Genomic DNA, 25,299 nt, shown 5'->3' with positions numbered 1-25,299 from the left:
GAGTCTTTAGTAGGTCCAAAAATTTTCCTCAGAATTTTTTCTTTCAAATATCATTAGTTTTTATACTTAAGAAATATCGCTCAATGTCTATGTTTCACAAGAATAGGTGACTACTGGTCTTATTAGTGTTTGGAAAATTTCTAATTTATAGTTCCTGGAGGTTTTATTATACTACTTCTCCATTGTCGACATCATCTGATTCTCCTTGAACAGCTTTTATAGTTAAAATGGGACTTTAAATAAAGAAATCAATCAGATTTAGAACAAAGATAGACAAAATGAGATTATACCTATATGACAACCTAAAGAACTCGATTTGTTCAAGTATGATTCCTGATTCTCAAAATTAATAACGGATGTATGACTGGAAAGAGATTTCGCTTAGAACGGCGTCGTTTGAAAAGTAACATGCCCACGTACCAGCCAACTTAGCGGTGATTCAGAGTGTCAGCTTTTGGCAATAAAATCTCGAGACTTACACGTTGCATTACGTACGAAATTTATTGGCTTACCTTATAGTAAGTGTTGAAACTATCGACCGTCCTCTTCAATGTACAGTTTCACATCTACTGAAAAGATTTATAGACACATGCTAGATTTTGTCTTTACCAATACAATTAAACCCTAAGCACACGGTACGTTTCATTCAATTTATGAACGATTTTTATCTTAAAAATGTCGTATTCCAAGCAGATGTTTTGGATACACTTACCCGTTGAGCTTACTTTCTTAATGATTTCGTGGGAGATTGTTCTATAGATCGTTCGGCGTTGAGAAAATACCATTGAGTATATAAGAGGCTTCTTAGCGGACATCTCTCTCTTTGTAATGTAAGGAAAATAAGTTACTTACTTATTTTCTAACGTACAGTAAAAAAAATAACAGAAGTAAATTTACTCCATTTCCTTGGTTTTATTGGAAATGCAAATAAATTAATACACTCGTAATTATATATCTATTTATAAGTAATATTAACAGCTTATAATTAAAAGCAATTGAGGGGGTAGCCGGAAAAAGGGCCTATAAGCAAAAGTCATGTTTCGAGAAAACTATGCTTGAAAGATTTATTTTTATGTAATTGCGATTTGAATGCATTTTTACCAAAATAACAATTTGCAAACTGTTACAATGATAATTGTATACAAGTGTTGTTCAATAATGCATTCCGACTTTAATAGTGTTAGTATATGGAGCATTTTATAGGCCCTTTTTCCAGAGAATAAGTTCATTTGATCAAAATACTTTCAATATGACTATATCGTAGCAGAAATTAAACATCAGTATTGAACAGCGTACATTAAAGAAGTTTACAAGCTCATAATCATTTTAGCAAAATTATATTACATATACCTATCTCATAGTTACGTCATAAATTGTACTGTACGTAAAAATCAAGAATATGTATTGGGTACAGAATACAGATTACAGGTTATTTAGTATTAATCTAGAATGGATTCACACCCACTTCAAAGTTAATCTTCAGAGTGCAGTTTACACTTTAGTGCACATCCTGGACGGACTCACACTCACTTTGAATATCATCTTCACTGATGTTTGTTGAGTTCCACAACTACGTAAGGGTGTATGAGTTCATTCAATTAGCTACTCTGCCTTTTGTTTACAAGATATTAAAACTAAACTACGTAAGTGAGTAAATTCTAAAACGGAGAGTCGAATTAAACGTTCTCCCAAGAAAGGGCCTATAGATCTACGCCTCAATTCTTAGTTACAGTATTTAGATTCACTTCTGTTATTTTATATACCTTGGAAAATACGCAAATAAATTATTTTACTTATATAACAATGAGAAAGGATGTCCACTGAGAAGACGCTTATATATACCCAATGGTATTTTATGAACTCCGACCGCTCTATAGTCTGTAGCCTATATCATGGAGTTTTACTTGATTTAGAACTCGATTTATGCCTCTTCTTCTTTATTAAAAAATGAGCCTATTTCCAACACTTTTTTTCATAATGTTCAGGATTGTTGGATCAGGTGGTTGTTGAACGTGAGGATATTTTAGTAAAAATATAACACGACACTTTTTGTAAGTACCATTTATTCATAATATACTTATCAATAATTAATATTGGCTGTTCTAATCTGTATTGCATTCTCACGAATAAACTGAACTGCACTGAATGGAATTCAGCTGTATACTAATGCTCTAACCTTGACGTCACTTCAGGCTACATAATACGCAACACAAACTTTCCCACGCTCGATCCAGAGGAAGTATAAACACTATTTCTTCGGCAGTTGCGTTCCACCTACATATTTAACAGCGCTTTCATTATGTTGTTATTCAATAAAACTGCTTAATATTTTATTAAATTTAATAATAATAAATTTTATAACAATATACATTTTTGTTATCTATCTCAAACAATATATTATTGCAGTGAATAAAGAACGTCAATCCATAGTAACGTTTTAAGTTGAAAAAAGAATGAGAGGGATTATGTTTCTACCTGAAAAGTCTCTCTTTGTTTATTGCATGCTCAACTCTCGCGGGAATGTGACGCATGGCTCAGATCCTCACCCTTGCAAGGATTACGTATAAACGGGAGTTGGTAAAGTAGGGAAACAAACTTCCCTGGAGACGTCTTTCAAACTTCTAAAAAGAGCTACGGGCACATAGGAAACGCATTGTGCAAACTACAATGACCTCGTAAGAGCGCATTCTGAACTTGTGGAAAGTGGGTGTATATAACATGCACAATATCTTTCTTCTCGTCTATGGAAACTCGGGATTTGTTGCCGAAAATAACTGTCATCCAAGTCATCGTTGCTACAAACTGGAGAAGTGGAAATGTTCAGTGTTGTGTTACATATTGCTTTTGTTGCGCTGTTGATCTTACATGTAATAATCATAGTTTCAAATATTATTATACAGGATAATGTCAATGAACATTTCGGTCTTTCTGACAGATTTACGAGCATCTTCTAGCAACTTTATTTGTTCGTAAAATTATCTATTGAAAATCAGTGAAAGAGAGAAATAAATCGTCCGGCCTTAATTAAGAATGATCCAGAAATTAATAGCGAATAAAATATATGAATTAAATATGAATATTGTTATAAAAATAAAATGTAATAATTAAGCACCGTAAACTGCCTGTAGGGTGAACTGGAAGGAATTGTGAACAGAAGAAATGTTCGAGGTAAAAGAAGATATCAGATAATAGACGACATTAAGATACATGGATCTTATGCGGAGACTAAGAAGAAGGCAGAAAATAGAAAAAAATTGGAGAATGCAGAGTTTGCAGTGAAAGACCTGCCCTTGGACAGAAAACTGTGAATTAATTAATTAATTGAGAGAATGAATGAATGAATTATATTGATATAAGTATGTTAGTTACAGTACTTTAAAGCAAGCCTGTACTTAGATATATTCTGTATATAAGAATGGACACGGTAGCTAACAAATGAGACAGCAATAACTTCAAAAGCTGTAAAAAAGTAGGTCAAATCCTATTTTGAGTACGGCTTCGAGTTATCATAATTTTTAAGCGTTTATAAATACACGGTTTCTACCTTCAAACTTCTTTCTTTATAGCATGGCGTGTGCATGTGTGGAATAAATTTATCTCTATGGCTGAATAAATAATAATAATAATAATAATAATAATAATAATAATAATAATAATAATAATAATTAGGTACCCGGTTGCAAGTTGAATGAAAATTATAACATTATATTTGCACACTTTATTCAGTTAAAATTACGGAAGTTTTTGACCAGCGCAACAAATTCAACTCTAATTTTATAACATTAATTAAAGCTTATAATTGAAATAAATAACAGAGGGAAATGGTAATTAGTCCAAATTAAAATAGTACCATAGTAAAATCTAATGAATTAAAGCTAAAACAATACAATTAGCTCTTAATAAAATATCACTCTTTCGTTCCTACATATAATTTTGTATATTTTCAGTGAAATATTATCATGAGAAATAAAAAACTGAAATTGGTTAGTCGTTGATTCTATTAATATTTGAGAGTAAAATATGAAAGTTCAGTTTTGTTTGCTCTGCATTAAAGAAAAAAGTTATTACCACAAAACCACTGAGCGAGGATGCAACTAGAGCGATCAATATCACAAGCAAAACATTTTCTCATTTTAATGTGAATAAAAATGCTGGAAACATTCACAACCTGTATTTCAATCCTGATCATCATGAAAGATCACAGCGCCCGTTTTGTTTTCTTACCGTTAAGCGGCACTTTAGTGACTGTAGCTGCGCTATCGGCTTATATATGATTGCCACTATTATTATTGTTACTCTCTTAAAATTGAAAATGTAATGCGCATTTGTCATTTAAAGCAATACATAAGAAAATTTACCATCTTTAGGATTTACTTACTTACTTACTTACTTACTTACTTACTTACTTACTTACTTACTTACTTACTTACTTACTTACTTACTTACTTACTTATTGGCTTTTAAGGAACCCGGAGATTCATTGCCGCCCTCACATAAGCCCGCCATTGGTCCCTATCCTGAGCAAGATTAATCCAGTCTCTACCATCATATCCCACCTCCCTCAAATCCATTTTAATATTATCCTCCAATCTACGTCTCGGCGTCCCCAAAGGTCTTTTTCCCTCCGGCCTCCCAACTAACACACTATATGCATTTCTGGATTCGCCCATATGTGCTACATGCCCTTCCCATCTCAAACGTCTGGATTTAATGTTCATAATTATGTCAGGTGAAGAATACAATGCGTGCAGTTCTGTGTTGTGTAACTTTCTCCATTCTCCTGTAACTTCATCCCTCTTAGCCCCAAATATTTTCCTAAGCACCTTATTCTCAAACATCCTTAACCTATGTTCCTCTCTCAAAGTGAGAGTCCAAGTTTCACAACCATATAGAACAACTGGTAATATAACTGTTTTATAAATTCTAACTTTAAGATTTTATGACAACAGACTGGATGATAAAAGCCTCTCTACAATTCCGAGGCTTATTTGAAGGTTTCGTAACAAGCTGGTTTTTACGGTGATGGGTTGTTAGACCTTCGCCCAACCCCCAAGCTGGAGGACCACCCCTCATCGGGTGTCCGTGACTGCTTATTCAATATATTCGCAGCTACGCTCCATATCTGGAGGCCGTCTCATCATCAAAATAGGTTGCCTTTCCTCAAGGCTCATACAAACCAGGTTACTTGCCCCGACCGAGATTCAAACCCGGGCCACACAGTTTCACGACCAGACGCGCTAACCGTTGCTGCACAAGCGTGGATTCTTTGGTGTTGTAATATGTCGGAATCACTGACGGTAATTAGAATACAACATAAAATGTTACGTGAGCAACGAGGGTCGGAACAAATTTTCTTTTCATATTATCGTCCATGGAAATATTTCCTTTTCTTGTCGTAATATTAGAGCGACGTGAATCAACGACGTCATTCTTTGCACTCGGAATTATTGTTGTGTATAGAAGCAATTATTCTCGGCCGAGTTTTAACTGATGAATTTTAGCAATAATAAACAAAAAGACAATTCTGTAACAGAATATGGTCAATATCGAGCTCCTTATAAGAGAATAAATTAAGTACTTTTCTTTCCTCGTGTTTTTATATGCAAATCTCTGTGTACTTTTAAGAGAATAAACCAGGATATCTCGCATTATGAAGCAGAAGCGGCTGTTTAAGGCACGAGGATATCTTCCAGAGTTTTCTCCGGTATTAAATTTGAATGTAGTAGGGTACTTAAGAGTCTTTGATTTTAATGGGATTAAATACAGCTTGCTTCCACTAGAGGAATTTTACTTTTATAACTGCTTTATCTCTACCACTTAGATATAATTTATATAAAAGCAAAGAAAACTTAGGAACTTAATCTTCGTGGATTTCTTTTTCTTGTAGAAAGTTTTGCCACGTCTGTAATCCTGAACCATAAAACTATTTTGTAATTTGTTTAATCGAATGAAATAAATAACGTTGAAAATATTTTTCAAGCACTTCTTACTTTTCATTACAGAGATATTATTTTTTTCGAGGACTTCATATTTTCGACATCGTTTATTCTTTAACTATCAGGAGCCCTTACGGCAACTTTTTACATTCCCTTTCTTCAAGAGTCGCATAGAATTTTTAGTATTTAGACGCGTATCAGAGGACATTAATTAAATACTGAAAGTACTTTAGAAAACTTGTTTTAATTTAGGGTTAGTTACATTAGATCTATTGAAAAGTTTTTTTTTTATGTCTAACATTTAACAGTAACATGTAACTTGTACTAACTTTGTGAGCAAACACTTTTACACACAAACACACATAGACCTATAATTGAATAAAATACTGTAAATCTTAATGCGAGTAAAAAATATACAGTTTTCTCTTAATATTTTAGGCCTATCTAAGTTTGGGGTTTACGAGGTTGTGAGTAATGTCAAATCATCCCGTGCTGACTGTTTGATAATCTATGTCTGGAATTTTTTTTTATATTACTAATGTCAGGTAAGCTTGATTGATACAAGCGTGTAGATCGATAAAAATATTTGCAAAACGTATACACGGCAAATTTTTCGCAATTTTGAAAATGATCCACATATTTTGCCAAGAAACAGTAATATCATATAATGAGTTTTAAATTATTTTGAGCCCTACATCATATATTTAATATCGTAATCTTTCTTGGTTTAACTCAAATAACACTATTTTTACATCTTCAGAAATGTTATTTATCTGTGAGTGCGTTAAGATATATTTCAAGACAGTTGTGCCAGTAAAAGTAGACTATTTGGAAACATATCTGAAGAATTCTACGTAATTTTGTATTTTTTCTCTTGGAAAAAGCTGCATACTCAGCAGAACCTCCCACTGCGTCCGCAACAGAAGCCTCAGAAGGAAGCTCGCGCAAGTTGGTGCCACGAATTTGCGATCGCGCTCTATCATTGCTTGGTATTTGATCTTTCAATAATCATTCTTATACTGATCTCAAAATTTTATCTCAGCAACCTCAATACATTTTAAGTATTATTTCTTGATTATCTCTGCTTCGCTAGCATACAATGGGAAGAGTCAACACTTCGTAAAACCTTAATAATTGTGTCCCCTTTCTTGTTTGCCATTATAAATTTTTTCTTCAGGCACCTCACAGATTTTGAAACCGGTTTTCTTTCGTCTCTACTTAGCTGTTGCCATAATGTGCTGTTTCTGCACCAAGATAGGCTATCTAAACTTTTAAACTTGTTCTGAAATATTATTTTGAATTAAAATTTTTGATCTCACTGGATTTATACCGATAAAAAACATCATTATCATCTAGACAGAAAAAAGAGAAGAAATTGGTTTAGATAAAATATAGATTATAAACATAAAATTTACTCTGTCACACGTTAAAAGTGTTAAAATTGTTAAAAAGGTATTTACCTTCGACAGACGGCCCGTTTCGACCCTATTTGTCGTCGTCTTCAGTGTCTCTTGAACCACTGCTCTTGAGACACTGAAGACGACGACAAATAGCGTCGAAACGGGCCGTCTGTCGAAGATAAATACCTTTTTAACAATTTTAACACTTTTAACGTGTGACAGAGTAAATTTTATATTTTTAACAAAGTGTTAACGAGAACTTTAATCAATGATATAGATTATACTTTTTTATTACTGATTATGGTTAAGGAATTTACAACGTTTACAAGATTGGCTCTATTTTCATCTTCAGTTTAAAACATTGGTGAGAAGAGTATGCTACTTGTTAGAGTCATTAAAATAGTTAAATCTACTTCACTGAGCAGGGGACTCCTATCAGCCAATTTTTCACCTGAAGACGAAGATAAAGCAATCTTCAAAACGTTGTGAATTCCTTATTAACTAACAGCGTGGAAAAAGTAGAATCTGTACCTCTTCTAAATAGTGCACATTCCTTTGATACTCATTTAGATTAAATTATTGTTTTTTTTTTATAAAATCTCTTGTAATGAATATAAGAATTACCACAACATGACTTGAAATCCAACATTAAATGTTAGGTATTCCTTTAAACAGCAATTTTTCGTTTTCCACTATGTGTAATTCTGAACTCATGGGAAGATATTGCATCCGCTACGCTACAGAAGGCGACAGTGCTGTAGTTTACCCTGAACGGAATTATGGCCTGTCTTTCTATCTAACAATGGACAGGAATATGGAGGGACTGTCATGACGTAGAGTTGACATGACACATAGATTACACGTAAGACAATACATGCCACTATAATGACTTATGCTGTGGGTAGAATTCCAGCCCAGTGTTAGGGCGCTCATGCAACATCATAACTGTGTCTTAAGCGTTACATGTACCACAGTTGGTGCATTACATTATGCTAATAGAGAAAATTAATATTTATTTTTATATACATCTTGATTACAGAACTTTTAAAGGCCCATTCACAATGAAAATTAAACATAACCGTAACATAAACACAGAAGTTTGCGTCCAGGTTATCAAATGGGATCATTCACAATGATTCACATAAACACTGACATTAACATTGCCGTTAGACGTTAACATGAAAGTTTGCGAACTCCAAACTTTCATGCTTATGCTTACGTGATTTACAAACAGTGCGCTATCGTGGAGCGCTGAAGTATACGACAGAATATGAGGAAATGGCGTCGTTGTTATGTTTCCATGGTTACCAAGTATCTTTTCGGTTATGTTTATGTTCCCATCATGAATAATGTGATTTTACCGTAACATTTACATTCTTAAGTTAACGCTTACGTTATGTTTAATTTTTCATTGTGAATAGGCCTTAACACTATATTACTTCGGAAAATGTATTATGTGTCTTTCACATGTTAAATTTTATATTACCTTGTTAATATGTTTCGGCCTGCTATTGGCCATCCTCAGAACTGGTTGTTGCTGATCTTGGCGTCTTTTGTTTTGTTTCCTGTGGAGGTGTGTTTGTGTAGTGTAATGTGAAGTCAAAGAGTTTGTGTGTTCTGAAATTGAGTTGTGTGTTGGGAATTTCATTTGGATGTATTTTTGTGTGTCTGTATATTTCGTATTGTTCTAGTGTGTTTAGTTTCTGGCTTTTTGGTTGGATGTGTCGATTTTCCATGTCTGTGTTGATGTCTCTGAAGGTGTAGTTAGCATTTGTGATGTGTTCTGCATATGTGAAAGTGTTTTGTAATTTTGTTATGGCTGTGATACGTTCTTTGTAACGTGTTTGAAATGATCTGTCTGTCTGCCCTATGTAGAAGTTGTTGCAGGTGTTACATTTGAGTTTGTATACGCCTGTGTGGTTGTATTTGTTTGTTTGTGTTGTTTGTGTGTTGAGATATTCTATAATGTAATGAGTAATTATATTTCTTACAATATAGTATATAGGCCTATATTTTTTTCCTAATTGTGTGTGAAGTACTAAAATAAACTATAGTGATTCTTATTGAAATATTGGTTTATATACACTGCCACTTTTCGAAACGTTGTGTTACAATTTTTTCAAATTAGCAATGGAAAACGTCCAAACAACTCAACCATTGAACTATTATATTTCCTTCTACTGTATTATTATTTTGCTTCTTGCATGATACTAAAACACAGAATATAATCCATGTAATATTGTACTAAATCAGACAGGTCTGTTTATGACATTCTGATTTCTTCTTCCTATTAAAGCGGGGATGTTAATTTAATAACATGTCTCTGAATTGAAATGCACGTTGGAACTGTCTTTCACACAAAAGCAAACCTCGTTATGATTAAGCTGCACCAGATTTTCTCGATAGTGGATATTGCATTTGAAAATGAAGCGCAATATAATTTAATTACTAGTAACTGTGTTAGTCCTGCCCTGTGAGTCAAACAGTAGCCTTTCCAATTGCAAACCTAACCGACCCATTTGCGATTCCCTGCTGTAGAGAATTGGCGTGTATTATTTATTATCTCTCTTATAATTTAGTCTTATAGCGTGATATCCGCATGACAAGAGAGTCTTGAACATGCGAATGTCTAGTTATTGATTTATAATTAGTACAAATTTTAGAAAAAAGAAAAAGAATCAAGGTGCCTGAACATTATGATGGCCATGTCATATCGAAGGTAATAGTAATACTCATACTCAGTTCTTTATTGGTCTACCGTCTAATGGTTAAAATTCTTGTGTCGTAGATTTTCCAGAACCAAAAGAAACTTGTGACGGAATGAAACTGGCTAAAGAGAAAATTATCGGCCAGCTGTTTCTCGCGCTACCAAATACCCTGCTCGTTAACAAATTCCTCTGCGGTCCAATTTATCGATTTACTTCCACGATAACGCCTCGTGAGGCCACACTGTCTCTGACAAAATGAGAAAAGAAATACAAAACATGAAGATGAACTTAGTATGCTAAGTAGGTTTCAGTGTATTCGGAGCCGATCCAAATACATTTCGAAAATAAACCTTACGAAGGTGGCAAGTACTTCTTATTGTAGTTCATTTCCTTTACGTTGATGCGAATAATATTACGGTGTATAGTTCTTTTTGAATTATTATATAAAGATGTATGTAAATGATGTAAATGAAAGTATTTAATATGTACTCAGAAGGATGTTTCATTTCTGAGTTGCACACGAAAGACATTCTTTAGACATTGGTATTGAGTATGAATGAAATCCGTCCAATAGAGTTCAGTATAATTCACTGTACACAGAAAAACAGACAGACTGATGGACAAACAGATGGCATGTTCAAGAACCACTTTCACGGTATCTGGAAAGCTGAGAAGTGTTTTTCTGTGAAAATCTTGTAATATACATCTTTCAGCATTACATTACCCGTTTCTTATATTCCATGTAACGATCAAGTAAAATAACGCAATGTCTTGAATAGGGCTATATATCACAACAAAGGAAACATCTAAGATCTTCATAATTATTTCTTAACAAGAACATGAGTAGTAGAGATGAACAAAACTAACTGCCGCTCTCGCTAGCTGTGTTCGTTGCGCTTGTCTTTCGAGTCTCGTCTCGTAACTCTCGTGCGCTTCGAGTCTCGCTCGTCATTCTCGAAATAGCATTTGGTCGGCGTGGAAATATTTCGTAACTTTGAATAACATACATCATTGAAATAAATAACATTAGACATGTTTCATTGACACAAAAAGACAAAACAAAACACTATCATAGTTATCAAAATGTTCTAGTTCTATTATGAGATAATACCTGTGGCTATATAAATAGAAAAAAAATTCTCAAATAAATTTGTATTTCTAAGAAACATAAAACAACGTTAAGTAAAGCGTTAATATTTTTTTACTTCAGATTATACAATTGATCTCAAACATACGAAAAAAAATCCTAGCGCATTTTAATAAGGGCCTAAAAAAAATTGGGAAACGGATCATTATACACTGAAAGGTAGAGATGATGTTTCAAACATGCTAACTGATTGTTTATATATACTGTATATAACAGTTGTCAAAACAGATAAACGTTCAGTCTGGTATAAACAACTGTGACGATTCAAGGCCGCTTGACGTTTTAGAGTTGATTACTCCCGATGTCTTGAACGTTCGCTTGATTCACTCACAAGCAGTCAACGACGTAGGCAATATTGTCGTGCGGGTTTTCGGCTTTGCGGCCGCTGTTAGTCTAGCTTTGTTTTTTTTCAGTGGGTTATTTTACGACGCTGTATCAACATCTTAGGTTATTTAGCGTCTGAATGAGATGAAGGTGATAATGCCGGTGAAATGAGTCCGGGGTCCAGCACCTAAAGTAACCCAGCATTTGCTCATATTGGGTTGAGGAAAAAGCCCGGACAAACCTCGACGAGGTAACTTATCCCGACCAGGAATCGTTTGTTCAACATTAATGTGTATTATAAATTTAAATGTAACACGTTATTTTTCTAACAAGAAAAGATAATCCGCAGTCCAAGATGCGGACACTCCTCATGTAAGGACAGATTTTTATGCCCCAACTGAAATAATATACAAACAATGATAAATGTAACTCTCGTTTACGGACACTCTTACACACGGACACGAACAGCTGTTTCACAGTCCTGACTTGCTTTAGCTCCTGACTGCGGACAGAACTTGGATTTCAAGACCTAATGTGTTACAAAAATGGAACATTTAGTTTTGAGAACTGTACAGAAATCCCTTAACATGAAAGAAGACAATAATGTGACTGGTTCTCAGTCAATAAATTGGTATTAAATTGTAACAAAACTAACATAGCTCAATTTAAATCCTGTCCAAATTCAACGTCGCAAATTTCTAGCGCAATAATTAACAATAGATCCCTATTAGGAACAACAACAACCAAATTTCTTGGCTTAAAAATCGATAATGTGTTAAATTGGAAAAATCATATTAAAGAAATTACCCCCATACTAAATTCAGCTTGTTTTGCTATTAGATCTATGCAATAGATAGTAAATATCAATACCTTAAAAACAATATACTTTGCATACTTCCACTCTGTAATGAGATTTGGAATAATATTCTGGGGAAATTCCGCAGATAGTAACAGTATATTTCTATTACAAAAAGATTAATTAGAATAATAGTAGGTGCCAAATCTAGGGAATCGTGTAAGACTATTTTCAAGAAACTACAAATAATGCCCATGGCTTGTCAGTATATCTTTTCATTAATAATCTTCCTCGTATGTAATCTTGAAAACTTTGTAACTAATTCAACAGTTCATAGCATAAATACACGTCAAAGAAATGACTTTCTTACTCCATCGGGAAGTCTATCGTGCTATCAAAAAGGAGTGCATTATATGGCAGTAAAAAAATTTAATAGCCTCCCTATCGATATAAAAAAAATGAAACTCAAAACGTAAAATTATTTAGGGCCAAATTAAAGAAGTACCTAATTCCTCACGCATTCTATTCTGTAGGTGAATTCATGACATTCAATAACACTTCATGAAATTGATACTAAAATTATGTGTTGTACTAGTAGACTATATTGTAAATCTCTTCTGTATATATTTCATCTAGACTGTGACTATAAATTTTTTTGTTTTATTTTGGTAGGTTATTTTACGACGCTTTATCAACATCTAGGTTATTTAGCGTCTGAATGAGATGAAGGTGATAATGCCGGTGAAATGAGTCCGGGGTCCAACACCGAAAGTTACCCAGCATTTGCTCATATTGGGTTGAGGGAAAACCCCGGAAAAAACCTCAACCAGGTAACTTGCCCCGACTGGGAATCGAACCCGGTTTCGCGGCTAGACGGACTACAAATTAAGACTTTAAAATAGTATTAATTTTTTTATTTGTTCCATATTCTAGCTGTAAGCAATGTATGAATACCATGAAATGTTAATAAATACAATACAATACAAAAGTTTACTATTCATAGACGATTCGCTAGCCCGCGCTACGAGCGTGCTAAACTAGCCCCGGCTATCGACTTGTCACTTGTACAGGATTCATATCATATCATAACGCTAACACTGGTTTATGAATACGAAAAACGTTAGTTCGCTGATCATCCATCGGAAGCCCGCGCTAAGAATGTCTATGAATACAGCCCTTATGGTCTTGTAGGCTACCACTAGCCCAGCTGACTAATCCTTGTTAGCTGAAAGCGGGTGGATAAACAAAGTCATAAAATTTAACCTGTCTGATGGGTCCAAGGTTTCCGCGATCGTGAAATTGTATTCGACACATGATAGGATTAGTACGGTAGGATTATTCTCTTCACTTCGGTCAGTTGTTCTGTTTCGAGAGACATGGCACCTGAACGTAAAAGTTAAGTTGAAAACTGTAAATTACAATACTACATAACTGTAGACCTAGAATAACATTGCAGTACTATATTTTCCTTTTTCGGTCTTATCTACTGTAGTTCAAAGTTACAAAGAATTTACTAGAGTACAGTATACTGTATTTAGAATTAAACTACAGTAATACATTTCATTTAAAGCGTGAAGAGATACATAACGTATATTATAAATTTACTGTTAGATTGGGGAACCTCCTTCCCAATAAAGGACACCTCCCAGATGCGGACAGATTGTTACGTCCCTCCAATGTCTGTAAATGAGAGGTTTTACTGTACTTGAATGAGTGTAATATTCCATACATATAAAAGTTATTGTGGTTATTTAGCATTTATTTATTATATGATTAATTTGGAAAAGCTTTCCTAATAGCCTACTCCAACATATTGTGCATAGAAATAACATGCGGAGACATGGTTGTCCCATTCTGAGTGTTATGTTTTAACTTCAGCAAATTGCGAAATGAAAAGTATGTACTCCTAAAAAATAAATCTTTGCAAACGCGTGAGATTGCAGTAAGAAGTGTTGTTCTCGTGCGGAACAGTACGAATGCGAGAATTCAAGCCGGTTCAAGTTGAGTGGATGTGGAACAGCTCTGGTGGGTATATTCGCTCCTTGTGCCAGGTCACAAATGAGATCTAGGTCAAATACTTCAAACTCTGGAGTCGGTGTCAAGCTACGGATCTTTCTACGAAGAATGAGACACGGTCGATGACACATGTACAGTAACTCTTCGTCATTGCAGGTTGTTCCTCTTTACTGTCTCACCGCCACTACGAGGGGCCTCAAAACGATCTCAGAATGGCAATTGCAGAGGATGTTTTTGATCAGACGGTCAGGATTCGACTAAAGGAAGCTTATTTGCGACCAGTGGCTTTTCAGAGCACTAAGTTTGACGAAGTGTTTTATGTTGACAAGTCAATGTTTATTCTAGAAAAATTCATTGTTAATTTCAGCAGTGCCAGGCTGTACTCCTCACGGAAGACTTTCTCACATTGTGTTAGTTGCCTGGTTATGTACAGAAGCCTACAGGAGAAGTATACAGTGAAACCTCTCATTTACGGACACCGAAGGGACGTAACAATCTGTCCGCATGTGAGAGGTGTCCTTTATAGGGAGGAAGAGTCCCAATCTAACAGTAAATTTATAATATGCATTATGTATCCCTTCACGCTTCAAATGAAATGTATTACTATAGTTTAATATTAAAAACAATCTACTGTACTATAGTAAATTCTTTGCAACTTTGAAGTACAGTAGATAAGACCGAAAATGAAAAATACAGTACTGCGCCATGCAATTTTATTCTAGGTATATAGTTATGCAGTACTGTAATTTACAGTTTTCAATTTAACCATTACGTTCAGGTGCCATGTCTCTCTAAAGAGTACAACTGATTGAAGTGAAGAGATTAATCCTACTAACCCTGTCATGTGTCGAATACAATTTCACGATCGCGAAAACCTTGCACCCGTCAGTCAGGTTAAATTTTATGACTTTGTTTATCCACCCGCTTTCAGCTAACAAGGGGTAGCCGGCAGGGCTAGTGGTAGCCTACGAGACCCTTATTGTCGTCTATCATGTTAAGGGATTTCTGTACAGTTCTCAAAACTAAATTTTCCATTTTTGTAACACATTAGGTCTTGAAGTCAAAGTTCTGTCCGCAGTCAGGAGGTAAAGTAAGCTTTAGGACTGTGAAACAGCTGTCCGTGCCCGTGTCTGAGAGTGTCCGTAAACGAGAGTTAAATTTATCATTATTTCTACATTATTTCAGTTGAGACATAAAAATCTGTCCGTATATGAGGAGTGTCCGTATCTTGGAGGTGTCCGTAAGGAGAGGTTTCACTGTATAGAGTTGCAAAGCTGCAGTAGATTAACATAGAATAGGAAATGGTAATGCAGAATACAGTACTGTAGTTTTGCTAATAGCATTTGTAGAATACAGTGCAACTTTACATACAACAAGGCTCTGCTAGTTGCATAAACAGGAGGAGATATTATTACCTATCGATGGTATTAAAATAACGATATAATAAGTAGATTATGTAACATACGGCTTAGTGGTCTAGCGGTCAGCACTCGTGACTACAAATCATGAGGTTCATTTAAATAGACTATTTAATACTTCCACTCGTAAAGATCTAGAAGGTAAGTGAGTGTATATAAAGAATTTCTGTAGGCAGAAGCATTTCAGTGTTCAAGTAAATGTTCTCAAAATGCATGGTAACTACGAAGTGTGGGAAATGTACTACACAAAAATTATCAATAAGCCAAATACAAGTATTGTTTCTCGATTTAGTATAATGCAGTGGCAACTGAACACTTAAGATGTTACTTCAAAAATGTAATTATTAAATCAAATGGAATATGAATTCAGAATTACAATAAATTTACTTTGAACAATAGATAAAATTATATACCTGACATTGAAAGTAAAACAAAATACACTGTATAATAAAAATTACATATAGTCGAACATTGTTCAGAAACATCGAATTCCAGAAAAATCTATTTCTAATAAGGGAACAGTAGAAAAATATCTGTGGTTGTTTGAGAGAAGTAATACAAATTCTTACCACTCACCTGGAACTTCTAGCTAAATACGTATCTGGTGTTTTACACATGTGACAAAATTACCATTGACATCAATTTAACACTCATAACCAGCTTACAGCCCTTATTTAAGTATCCTACAAAGGCATTTCGTTTGTTTTTTTTTTAATTCGTTATTTAACAACTCTGTATCAACTACTACGTTATTTAGCGTCGATGGGATTGGTGATAGTGAAATGGTATTTGACGACATGAGTCTGAGGATTCGCCAAGGATTACTTGACATTTGCCTTACGGTTGGGGAAAACCTCGGAAAAATCCAATCTAGGGAATCAGCCCAAGCAGGATTCGAACTCGCTCCCGAGCGCAACTCTGGATTAGAAGGCAGACACTTTAACCGACTGAGCTAAGCCGGTGACTCGTTGGTTGTTATAGTACTGTAACTCTTTACATATAGACTATATATGAAACTTAACTCTGTACACATGCATCAGATTTTATTTTCTGAGCAATATTACTAATTCCACTACCATTTCTACAGCAGAATATAAGATTTTCTTATTCTATCAAAACCACCAGTATTCTACAAAGCCGCACCTCTAGATATAGTCCCTGATCTTATATATATATATATCAGATTGCCCATTCCCATATTATAAAATAGCAACATGTAAAATAGAACAACCACAGGTGCCTCTGATTGAGGTTCTGGCTGATAATGTACATCTATTGTCAGGCAGTACATCTCACTTGACGATATGTGTCAGAGGAAGAACAATTGTTTGTATGCATTTGAAGTCTGATTACTGTAATAGTGTATGTTACTAGTCAGCGATGTATGTAATGGAGGGAGAAAGGAACTAGCCACCTCACTGCATTATCTCCTGGCTTAGTTGCCTAATTAGTGATGTCTTATTGATGTCACTTATGAAGTTAAATCCTGTCTTCGTGCAGTTCACTAAACAAAAACCACTAGGATCTCCACTGTAGAAAATGAATTTTTTGGTTACGACAACGAGATGGAAGTACTGCTACAAGTTATTACACCATCAGGATTTTAAAGTGACTTTCTTTGAAGTCGCTAAATGACAGCATAGTGAAATTGATAAAAGTTGTCTTGAAAGTGTATTAGACTGACCAATCTGTTATATGTGTTCGGCGCTTTAGTGTAACAGAGAAACAGAAAGTCAAGAAACTCGGATGATGGTTTGGCATGGAATTTTCATCGACAATTACACCAACCTCATCGCCGTCAGAGGGCATCTCAGACACAGAGCATACGTCGACAGTATCTTTTAGAATCATGTGATTCCTGTTCAGTACCTACGACATAGGTTCTTCATTAATTTCTAAACAAGATAACAGTAGTAGATTGACTTACATTTACATCACTAGAAACTATTTGCATGAGCAGCAAACCCTCATGATTGATTGACCGACTATAAATCGTGAACTGAACATATTAGATCACGTGCAAAATGTGCTGGACAAACACATTCGCCAGCATCCTGCTGATAAAGTACGAATAAGATACTGCCGAGGTCTGTAATGACTTTAAAGAAAACCTCTAGTACATAGTAGGTTTTTCATATGCAACCATACAAGCCCATATTTTTTGGACATATACAAATAAAATGATTACATCTGATCTAATTCAGAGCCAAACAAAATAATATTTTGGCCCGTCATTTGTCATTTACAAACAAAGGTAATCCTTGGTCGTGCAGGAATATGCAAGAGAAGGATCATAGAAGAAGTTCTCATGAAACGGGGATTAATCTCTACTTTCTGCAGACAATGAATCTAATCCTCTGGATTTGTGACCAGATTCTGTGGTAGCAATTATAAATATAATTATTAAAATATTTAATACTTAAAAAAGTGCTTGAGTCAGGCTTGAACTGTTTCCTAAAAGAAAGTAAATTTTATGGTGAAACTAATGAAGTTCCTTTTTCCGTAATGAAATTTTACAATTCTACGAAGTCATGTGATATGTGTGTTTTCAACTTGATTGCTGCGTACTGTACGTGTTTTATCCAGTAATTTGATTTCAAAGGTAGTGACCTGAGAATGAAGTTCAATAAAGTTACAATAGAACAAACTTCCACAAATACAACTTGCAGAAACGTTCCGAATGGAAATTGTATGGCGTCTGGTCTCTGAGTAAATGAAGAGCTAGATTGTAGAAAATAATCGATATTTGGACACGGTGAAAATAAAATACTGCAAGCACGAATTCAAATTTATGTAAATAAAGTTACTATATAGGTACAGTACGTACATTCTCTAATATTAAATCAAATTTCTCGTACAAATGTAGGACGTAGAATGTTTCATGTATTGTGGAGAAGTATTTTGTATGTATTTTCAATATAGTTCTTGACAACAGGTGGCTTGTTTGTTCAAAATATAACTGTCATTTCTTAAAATATTTCAAGTTACAGATAATGAATGAAAACTGTAATTTGCATTGGAAATAAATATTAAAATTTTCGGAAAACAAGTACACTCATATCTTTTACGCCCTCGAAGAATTAAGTGCTTAATTATCTTATTCATTGGTATAGTTTAAGTTTATAAGAGAAATAGTAAAAATTGTAAATATGTAATGAATAGTGATGATGATGGTAACATCAATTGCGTATTGTGAAGAACTGTAAAAATATATCAGGGAAAAGGAAAAAAAATAATGCTGAAAATGCTTTTCTCCATCATAAAATCCACCAAGTAGTGTCTCCGATACTCAAAGTCAACACTTTTCCGTTTCATAATCAGCATGTAGCGTATATAGTTATTTCCATTACTTTATGATTTACTCGGCTATAACATGTACTTAATTAATATGTTGTCTGAATAATTTTTCCTTAGTAGTAGGCTTATATTTACATATATTTTCTTTCTTTAGACTATACCTGCACAAACAGCACTCGACGAGCGCGCGCGCTCCTTCGGAGCGGGAGAACCGTGTTTACCGCTAGCCAAAACGGAGAGGAAGATACGTCAGAATGACATAGTCTTGATATAGGTAGAGGAGAGGGAGTGCAGTGTGTAGGCCTATTCTCAGTAACTGTTTCACGTTGCTTACCTACTGCTACAGTACAGTATGTAGGAATCTAAAAGACGGAACATAACATTTAACATTTAACGATTTACAGCTCGAACTTGTTGATCTTCAATGTGACCTAAGGGCTAAAGATCGTTTGAATAATACTACTAGCCTGGTTGAGTTTTACAAGACTAACATTAGCCATAATATCCACGACTACACACGCTGGCTGTGAAAATGATTGCAATGTTTGGCTCAACATTTCGATCGTTCATTTCAAACGTGCGACAACTAAAAAATTGCCATTTTTTAGTTATTTATACTACTGAAAGCCCCTTTCGGAGCTCTTTCCGATTCTGTATTGAGGTAAGTCATATTTACAATAAAAAAAAACGAAATAAACTGCTTTAGAAATAATTATAACTATGGACTTTACTAATTCATTATTAGTACATTTCGAAATGTATTAATAATGAACTGGAAGATTGTGATATACTCGTCCTGAATATTGACTCATTTCTAATTGTCGTGGTTATGAAGCAGAACTCTGCTCCTTTCTAAGCGATTTATTTGAAACTTTCAACTGAAAATATCTCAAAACTTGTTTTTTTGAGTTGTCGCACTTTTGAACTAGACGATCGATTTATATTTGTGAGCAACTGTTTTCTATAATCAACTTTAATAAAGGCAGATATCGGACATCTATAACTGATGTTTCATTACGATCAGTAGGCTACTGTTTCTTTCAGCTGCCATCAGCATGAAACCCCGTTCTGATGTACTGATAAATAAAAATATAACAAAATAATATTGTACATATAAGTATCTATAGAATTTCTATTATTTCTGTGAAATAAATATTTCTTTATTAATCAATATTAGTCCAAGATAGTTTTTCAAACACTGAACGGGAATTCATTTCATAAACACTCGTAATAGTACTTCCTTTTGTGTACATTTTGTACGAGATCACCCCTTCTTCCAGTCCACCCTTACACAGAGCGAAGCTAATATTTGCAGTCCGCTCATAAGCTGTGAGCCGGCTCGGAGAGCGCAAACCTTGTGCAGGTCTGCTTTAGACGATTATTTGACGACGCTATATCACATACTAGGTTATTTAGCGTTGATAGAATTGGTGATGGCGAGATGTATTTTGCAAGATGAGGCCGAGGATCTGATACGGGATAAGATACATTAGACTTCCTGTGGAGAAAAACCTTAGAATAAAATATCAGTCAAAGCTTGAACTAAATTCATTCCCGAGCGCAGCTCCAGGTTATCAGGAAAATGCATCTGCATTCATCATTGTTATCATTCCATTATTTCAACATAAATGTAAACATCAGACCATTTCATCATCGTGATTATTATTATATAACATCACAGCCATTGTCACATCACATCATTACCATGAATATTAATGTAATGTGGTCAGTGTCATCAGCTGGAGGGAGAAGCATTTGATAAACTACACGCAACCTCAATTGCTTTCAAAGTGTCTCGGAAATTGTGGAATATCTGTGTAAATTCCTAGGTTTTTGGCCACTCGCCTTACTTCAGAATAACTTACGTCATTCTACTTAAACGACTAAAATAACTTTGAAGTGGGGGAAATCTCACCCTTAAATTTGCATGTTTTAGTCCCGAAGAGTCGAGGTTCTAATAACTACTCTTACGAACTTGTAGTTCTTGCAGCTGAGGTGCAGAACTAAAGTGCAGGACAAATAAGTCTATGATACATTTTTTTCTGAGGATAATTCTTGCAACTTTTATCTTCATGCCTTATGAAAGCTACTTAAGAATTAAAAGACAGGTGTCTGATATTATTATTATTATTATTATTATTATTATTATTATTATTATTATTATTATCATCATCATCATTATTATTAAATATCCGTGGAAAAGAACCCTAATTCACCAAGCGGTATGCTAAGGTTCTAGTTTTTGCTATACGGTATACTACTTAAATATACTACTTATTTTTACACAGATAATGGTGAAATATGTATCTATAGTCTTTTAAAGATAAAGTTTAGCAAGTCTATAAATTGCCTGTAGCAACAACGTTTTTTTATCACTTCAAGTGTCTGATATAAAGTTTTATATAAAAGTTGATATAAAGTTTTATATAAAAGTTGGTTCACTTCAATCCAGTTATTCTATTTCTTGAGAAATCATAGGAGCTAATATTGGCCGAAGAAAGAAAGGGTAGAAGTAGTGGCAGCGGTAGTAGTGGTAGCAGTGTTATGATTAAAAAAAAAGACTGGAGACCACCGATTTAATCTCGGGGTAACTAGTGGAACTCGGGATACGGGATTGCACCCGGACCTCGATCCAAATCCCGCGACAGGCCGACATGATATCTGTAGATATCTTATCTGTAGATGACGTCACAGGGGACTACGTAACAATTTTCTTTAATGTAATAAAGCATTTTTAAGAAACTGTACCAAAATTCTTAAAACATAAAAGCTATCTTTTACAGATATTGAGTTATTAGGATTTAACTGTCTTAAGCGCCAGATTTACTTACATATTGTGTCTAGCGCAAGCTCTTATATATCTCAGGGTATATCTTGAGCTTACTTACCTCTTCTAATACAACTGATGTGTTGTAGCTAGAAAGTTACACCTGCTTCCAATCTGAAGATCGCTAAAGCTCAAGATATACCGCGAGTAGTATAAGTACAGTAGTTATTCAACATTAAAAAGAAAGAATGGACGCAATCTCATGTAATGGTACCTGCACGGTTACAGAGTTTAGAAATTTCACATCAAAGATTACAGTCGGAATCCCAGAGAGATTGCATGCAAATTGTGATGGACGAATTTTATTTTGGAGCTGTTTTTCTGAGCGTAATTATTATTCACGTCTTCCTGATATCTTCCTATGATTTTTCCATGTAATTCATTTTCGTCATAGTCACCCATCAGAGTTTTTGTGACGATTCAATTGATTTCCTGATCGACGGCAGACATATCTCTGTACTATACTAATCACTTTTCGTAAAATTAATAAGATTATTAAACAAATAAAAAACACAATAACGCTCGTTTTACTTTCGAGGTTAATATATTAAACTCGATAATTATTATCTATAGTAATCTCAGACCTCGAATGACATATTTTATTAGAACTATTTCGTGAATAAAATAAAAATGTACATAATATATCGCTATAATTCGCTAATAAAATGTTAATAATTGTATATTTATGAATATTTAACTTATTCAGACATTGTGAAGTCGAAATAGATGAATAACGATTACTGCAATAAAGAAATTGAATACTATTCAGTAATGCCAATTGAGGAAAGCGAAATACGGGTTTAAAATGTTAATTACATGTACTGCAATTTTCTCTTGTTATTATAACAGAAATACGTTTTCATTACCTGCTGAAATCATAAATTAATTCAAACATTTTATAATATAATTACAAATAACCTGATTAATACATTAATTAAATGAACAATTGTTATGAAGGAGTGAAATTTTCTTTAGATACAATGGACATGGAATTAGAAGATGAAGATGTAGATGTGGAAATAGGATTTCGCACTTTATTTGGTACAATGGATTCATGCTCATCAATTTACATGGAAACAGTTGGCGATACTGACTAAACAAAAGAACGACCATGCGATAAATTGATAGTGATAAATAGGGATGCAGAAATTATCACGATGTATGACTGTGATTGGTTGAAATTCAAAATTCCATTACACTTCATTGACCGAAAATATAATGACGTCATATAAACGAAATAGTCACATTAATTAGTCTTGTTATACAGATGCACTGTCAAACATTGTTTTATGTTGCCCTCCACAATTATTTACTAAATAAAGGCTACATATAGACTACTAATTATTATAATTTTATATTTTCAGGACAAAGGATAATGAAGAAGTGGACAGAATAGTGGGGTAAGTTATCTTAAATATACGTACATTTATTAATTAGTGTTGCTGTTACTTTGCAAAGAAAACTAGACTCTGATCACAACTAACACGACAGCTCTTACATAAGAAGCTGTTGTTTTTCAATCTACCGAAGTTCTTTTCTGATCAATTTTACGGCTTTCCATCATCGTGGGTTCCTTAAGTACCTGCCAGTCTGAAATTACTGTCTTGCAAGCTGTCGGATCATAAATTAAATTATCTTCACTGTTCGGATGAGCACAAATTGCTCTTTCAATTTCCTGTGAGACAATAATTGTCCTGTTGAACAAATTTAAACACAAGAAGTATGAAAAGCCTCTCGTAGATACATCCGCATACATTCACCATCATTCATTCATTCATACATTCATTCATTCATTCATCCATCCATCCATCCATCCATCCATCCATCCATCCATCCATCCATTCATCCATCCATCCATCCATCCACATATCTACACACATCGTCGACCAGCGTAAACATACATCCTCACACACATTAATTCATATATACATTCCTGTATATATGAATAATAGTAAGTGTATTCATTGAGTGATGTAATCAAACACATTCTCTATATTCGTTATACTTTCTCACATTCATTATTCAATGCACGCATATATTCATATTTTAATTCACACGCAATTGACTTATTCTTTCATTTATTCATCCATTAATACAATTTTGCACTATTAATTAAAGTAGACACATGAACTTACTTCCACTTAGTCACACATTAAATTAATGCATTAATACATACACTAATTCTACTAAATTATTTATTCATATAGGTTAAGTATTTATTCTCTTATACATCTATACATATATTCATATATTATTCGACCATTAATTTATTCATGAAAATATTAATTTGCACATTAGGGTAAATTAGGATCCGTTGGACAGTCGGGCATATTGGACATTTTGTACTTTAACGTGTTACCTCGCCACTTGTGGGCACCACATTCTGCTAGAGGTCAATGACGGAAGTAGCCCACACTCGTGAAATGAACAAACAATTTTGTGTATTGAACAAGTAATTATTGTAAATGATTCTGTACTAGCGATTTTTAATGACTTCCATCATTTCGTGACAACAGAAAATTGTATAGTTTGTGAACTTATAAATTAGATTGTCTTAGTGAAAGTTCTCACTTACTTAACGTAAGACAAATTTATTATATTGTATTAATAAAATTCATACATAAAAATCGAAATAATTTTGAATTGTATTCTCATAGTTATGAAACAAAAGGTATGAATTCTTTAAGATTGTTTGAACCAAAATGCAACACTGTTACAGTATTTAATCATAGTAGTAATTTATGCCCAAGAATATATAACAAATTTATATTTAAATATCCTAATCTTGTCAATTCTAATAGTTCTAGTATTAAATTTAAAAATTTACGTATGGATTTTATAAAAATTGAAAAATTGTAAATTTAAATTTATATACTATAATTGCAAATTGTATTGTATAATTATTAATTATAATTGTATTGCATAATTATTAATTTGAATTCAGGAATCCGCCCCTGAGCACGAGTTCTACTCTTTCAGGGGCGAGCTAAAGTTTCTCTGTATATTTTATAATTAATGTTGCAATTATTAGCAAAATAATAAATAAATAAATTTTACTACTTATATTAAATACTTAATAGCTAGTTAGTTCATTTTAATTTAGGGTTTCGTTTTCTCCTTCTATCCCGTGTTATAAGAAGCGGGTAATTCTGAGATGGTTATATTTATTATTGGTTTATTTCTTAAAACAGTAAAATGAAATTATATTTCATTGTAGTTGTAATTTATTGAATACTCTAGGCCTAATAAAAGCTGATTTGTTAATTATTTCAACTTAATTATAATTGAGTAGAGTGTCAATATATTTAATATTTATGGTGTTGCCATATTTAAATATCATATATAATTCACAATAATCCGATTTAATGTTATAAATTGTAATTAAATTACACTGAAAGAGTGCCATTTATAAAATATAAGCGACAAATAA

The 25,299-nt window shown here is 33.8% G+C and overlaps 1 protein-coding gene across 3 annotated transcripts in view; it reads left to right on the top strand.

The window, feature by feature from the left end:
• Nucleotides 1-25,299, top strand: part of rdo (reduced ocelli) — an 819,123-nt gene that overhangs the window by 338,617 nt on the left and 455,207 nt on the right. For all 3 annotated transcript variants that reach the window (XM_069842056.1, XM_069842055.1, XM_069842057.1), the window contains one exon: nt 23,234-23,269. The gene's annotated coding sequence lies outside the window, so the exon portion shown is untranslated. The remainder of the gene's footprint in view (nt 1-23,233; nt 23,270-25,299) is intronic.

This window comes from Periplaneta americana, chromosome 12, assembly GCF_040183065.1.
Source record: "Periplaneta americana isolate PAMFEO1 chromosome 12, P.americana_PAMFEO1_priV1, whole genome shotgun sequence".
Lineage (NCBI taxonomy): Eukaryota > Metazoa > Arthropoda > Insecta > Blattodea > Blattidae > Periplaneta > Periplaneta americana.
This window is presented reverse-complemented; position numbering and strand designations above follow the sequence as displayed.